The following is a 5,461-nucleotide window of genomic DNA, read 5'->3' on the forward strand; positions in this document are numbered from 1 at the left end:
CATGTTTTTTCTTTTCACAAAATATATGTCATACTACCTCTACATTTTCACTTCTCTGGCACAAACTCTTGAATAAAATGGCCCCTTCTTCTCCCTAATGTTTCTATCATCATAAACTCAGCAGTTTTTTTTTTCTTTTAAAGAGAATGAGATTCATAAATAATATTCTTTTGTTCATTCCTCTACTATTTGAATAGATATAATTATCAGTAAATTAAGTCAAGAGATTGTTAGCTAGTATGATTTTGGTATGTGTTCCAATGGATTTTTGAAAAATTGATCCTATCCCACTCCCATCACTATTATCTTATGCCTCTGTGTTCAGATTTGGGATCCATTTCCCAAACTTTTCATTCTACACAGGTAGTCTGTGTTACATTTCAATGATACTAACTTCTGTTTGAATCTCCTTTTGTCATCATAACATTTTCATCCTGAATTTCTTAAAATGAGAATGCCTTCCAGAATTTAAAGGATAGCACTAGATTTCAGGTTTCAATGATAGGTACAAGATTAATTTTTCTGCCTTTCATTTCTCTGTTTTTTGTTTTTGTTGTCTAAACATTTAGCATATGTGTGTATTTGTGAAGACACAGGATTTCGTGACTCATCTTGGACTTTTTCTCCTATAACTGTCTGTGTGTTTGAGCTACTGTTCCTTTTCTATGGCTTTTATCTGTAGTATATAAATTAGAAATATGCAGAGACAATCATCTCCCTCTTCACCTTTATTAGTTGGGAGTACTTTTGTATAAATTTGTGAGACACTTGACAAATATATTTTTAAAAGCAGATGTACTCTATCTTTGAGCCAAGAATTTGTCAACCTTTTTTACATGTCATATTCCAGAAATCCAAATCCCATTCTCAGATACTACCTTTTTGCTAATTCTTTGTTGCCCCAAAAGATTTTTCTCCTTTCTCTATATGTATCATTAATGAATAGTATTGCTAAACACTAAAGCTGTAGCCAAAATTTCTTGCCCAAAATTTCACAATCATTAACCTCACTTTTGAAGTTCTCTTTGAAAATGTCAGTTGTACCCACACGATTCACCAGACATAGGAATAGGAAAAAAGGAGGAAGGAAAAAAAAACTTTCTGACTCCAGCTCAGTGCTTTATCCACTGAACCAGCCACCTGCCTCTTATGTTTCTTTTAGGAATCTCTCATCCTAAAATGATGATGATGATGATGATGATGATGATGATGATGATGATGATGATAAAGATAAAACAAAACCCACAATGAAATTCTGATGAGATTCTTTGAGTCTCTTTCTTTTTTCAGTCAGGAAAGAGACCAGCCTACATTTGAAAGAGACATAACAATCTTGTATTGGGTTGATTTTTTAAAAAATCTCTACCTGTTCTTTGAAAGCCTGCTACTCTCCCAACTCCTTCATGAAGCTTTCTCTGATCCTTTCTCCCCTTAGGCCTCTTATAGCATTTTGCTTGAAGCTTTCTTAGGCATTATTGAGTATTATGGGTTTTTGTTTAGCAGGTAGACAGTGGAATAAGTTTTTAGTTCTTGGAAGGATTCTTTCCATTGCAATATTTTAAAATTGCCTGACTGTTCCTTTGTCTGAAATGGTTGTGAACAGAAAATATAACCCATCTCTGAGATTCCTTTCATTGATCAGCAAATAATCAAGTAAATGCCAAAAAAAAAAGAGCTAAAAAGAGGTTATGATAGGAGTTGAAGGTGACAAAGGGAAAGATTCCCTGATGGTAAATATTTTGTTTATTAATTTCTTTATTTTCTTAATAAAATGAGAAGACAATAAAGCTATTTGAATCTCTGTTATCAATTGACTACTGTGCTGGTCTCCTCCTAAGTTCTCAAGTTCATTAATTTATATGCTGACTTGCTTCACATCTGTGTTGTTTTGAGGATCAAATTAATCATAATGCTCATTATGAGAGGAAAATACATTGGGAAAGGAAAATACATCTTCATGTGATTATGAAAATAAAATATTTTGGAAGTTTTCCTCTTTCAAATATATGCAGGTGCAATTTATTACTGTAGTAATGATGATAACTGTGGGCAAGGCCTCAACTCAATTAGGATTCCATTATAGTGTCAGAATTGAACTGACACAAAGAAATTCAGGGTTCAATATTCACTGCCTCAATTTGATTGCAGGTCTTGATTGTAGTGATAAATCCTTTAAATCACCTTGTCCCTTGTAGTTATTTAAATTGGAAAAGGTCAATGAGGGTAAACAATTCCCCTTAGCCTATAACTTTGAGAAGAGACATCATAGTGAAGTGGGTTTTTTCTTTTTTTTTTTTCTTTTTTTTTTATATCCCACAGTATCTGGCACATAGAAAATACTTTAAAAATATTAATTGATTCATATAAAGCCAATATTGAAGTCAAGAAGACCTGGGTTAAAATTTTGTCTCTGAGACATATAAGCTGAGTGACAAGCAAATTATTTAATCTCTCAGCACTCCCCCAACGACCCTGCAAGACTGAAATTATACATAAATTATGAATATTAGTATTGATATGTCTACATACCTTGTTGTTCTTTGCTTGTTTTCAGTTGTGTCTGATTCTTTGTGACCCCATTTTGGGATGTTCTTTGAAAACATATTGAAGTGGCTTACCATTTCCTTCTGCAGCTCATTTCGCAAGTGACAACACTGGCAAAAACAGTTAAGTGATTTGCCCAAGGTCATACAGCAAGTGACAGCAAGTAAGTGTCTGAGGCCAGATATGAATTCAGGAGATGGGTCTTCCTAACTCCATGTCTAGTACTTTATCCACTGCATTACCTAGGTGCCCTCACATACATATACACTATTTTTATATTGTGTCCCCAAATTCTTAGTGCACTTTTAAGCAATTGCATAGTTTTCCATTTCATTTGCAAAATACTTTCCCAGTAATAGTAAAAGTATGATGATCTGTATTTCACAGATGAAACAATCTTAAAATGATAAGGATTTACTCAAAGTCTCTGAGTACTGAGTATGGACTCAAACTCAAGAATTGAGGGGAGGGGTGAGTTATTTCTCTTTGTTTACTTTATTAATTCATACTTCCTTAAAATGGCAACAGAGATTTTAAAAAAAAAGCAGATTCAATAGTCAATTTACCAAAAGTTTATTAAGCATCTAATCAATTTAAGGGACTGTGCTCAGCATTTAAGACAGAGATAAAAATGAAAAATTCCCTACCTTAAAAGAACTTACAATTTCCTGGGAAGACATATAATGTATATAAAATAATAAAAATAATTTCTACAGATAGCCAATGTTAACAATTATGAGGATCATAAAATGTCTCATAAATGAAGGTATATCTGACCTCTGCTTTGAATTAAGATCATATATATTTCAAGCAAAGTTTTATTGTGAAGGTCTGTTAAACTATCTTCTTAATTGCCTGAATACCTGCCAATCAAATCTACAAGTGATAGTCCCTGGACAACTTCAAGAAAAACATTCATTTCCATTCATTTTTGGAATGCACGTGTCATTTAGATAAGTACAGGATTTATTTGATCACATATCTATTTTTCCTATTCAATATACTAAGTCAGAGAAGGAATCTGGGCTAAAAGAAGTTGACATATTCAAATATGAAAAGCAGTGGAATCACTAGAAACTGATTCTTTTCTTCCAATTAAGTGACTATGACATCCTATTAAACATATATTGTAAGAATAATTTATTTTCACGTGCGAGGTACTTCTGACTCAGGAAAACAATTTATGCATTGATTTATATGTATGTATGTACTTGTACACATATATGGATATATATACACATACATACCTCAATAAAAATATATATGGATATTTGTTTATTGAAGTACCTCTCTGTGTGTGTGTGTGTATAAAATGTATATATATCATTCTGCTATTGATAATAAATGAGATAGCAAAAAAATAACCCTTTTATAAGAAACAGTATCTTCCAAATACAAGAACACAAGCCATTTCTAAATAAAAATCTTCATAGGATATAAAAGCAAATAGTGGGAAATCAGTCAAACATTTACCTGGTCTGGAATATTGATGTCATGAGAAACTCACCCAACTATCTATTAGATCCCAACTGAGCTATATCCTCCAGGTTAAAAGTATATGCTAAAGCTGCCCAGCATATGATGGTAGATTACTGAAAGTGTGTTTAAAGACAAAATGAAAGACAAAATGATTTCTGGGATAGGACTTATGATCGAATACCTGATAAATATTGGAAAGCTTGAATTATTAGGACTCTTTTTCTGCAGACAAATCACCAGATGAGGCAGAAGAAAATGCAGACAAATCTCGCCTTCCTTTTGTCATGAAATTTTTTAAAGGAAGAGCATTTTCTTGGCCTCCATGGTTATCTATAATTTATGCAAGATGATAACATTGTACTCCCAGAGATATTATGCAAAAGAAAAAAAATTTCCACCATTTCTTTCTGGAAAACACTTTCTCCTTGTTTGCTTCATTCTGAAATGTGTCTGCCTGAGCATGATCAATGTTCATTAAGTTCAGTAAAGTGACAGGTACACAGAATGGCCCAGAATGTTTGTGCATCTCAGCTTCCTATAATGAATAAATGGACCATCAGCTCCCAAACACAGCTGTGCCATCCATAACTCTGGATTTGACACTTGACTGCCCTTAGGAGTCTGTTTGTCAAAAAGAGTCCATTTGAAAAAAATGGCGAGGAAATCACTTGTAAAGCTTTTGGAAGGCCGTTAAAGAGAAGATGCTTGGGTTCACTACTTCTCACAGTCAGATTTATTTGAGATGAATCAATTATTTATTCTGTGGGTTATCAGTTTGCTACCCTGTGAGTTCACTCAAAGTTCATTTTACTGGGGGGAAAAGACAGGCATTGTTCTATACTCGATCAGAAATATGAAATCAGTTTGAAGAAGAAGGAGCAATACGATTCTCTACAGTTAACATGGTTCAAAAAAGAAATTCTGCTGTCACCGGATATTCAGTACTGGATGGCAAGGGATGGCAAGGATGATAAAATCTCTGAAAGAGCCTGCACAGTTTCATGTGGGAGAAACAGCCTGTATCATCAACTGATGATCATAACCCTATGCTGGAGGGTATCTTTTGATGACAAATGATCCTTGTTAACCATAGTTCCAGACATGATGGAAAGCAAAACATCACCAATTCTACGATGTAATTCAGAGTTCCTTAACGGTTTGGTGAGGAAAGACTGGATTCATTTCCCAGAACTCTTAGAATTAACGATTCAGCATTTGGGGTGTCTCTCGTGTGTGTATATCTCTGAATCTATGTGTGTCTGTGTTTGTTTTTGTGGATGAGGGGAAATTACCACTGAAATTTCTGAGCTGGGAGAAGGATGATGCTGAAGAAAAGATATGTGGTACCCACTGCATTCCCCTAACTATGAGAAACTGCAGCAAAGCAGAGATAATGGGAACAGTTCCCTGATAGGCTCACTTGAAACTATGCTAGGAA

Source organism: Antechinus flavipes, chromosome 1 (assembly GCF_016432865.1).
Source record: "Antechinus flavipes isolate AdamAnt ecotype Samford, QLD, Australia chromosome 1, AdamAnt_v2, whole genome shotgun sequence".
Taxonomy (NCBI): Eukaryota; Metazoa; Chordata; class Mammalia; order Dasyuromorphia; family Dasyuridae; genus Antechinus; species Antechinus flavipes.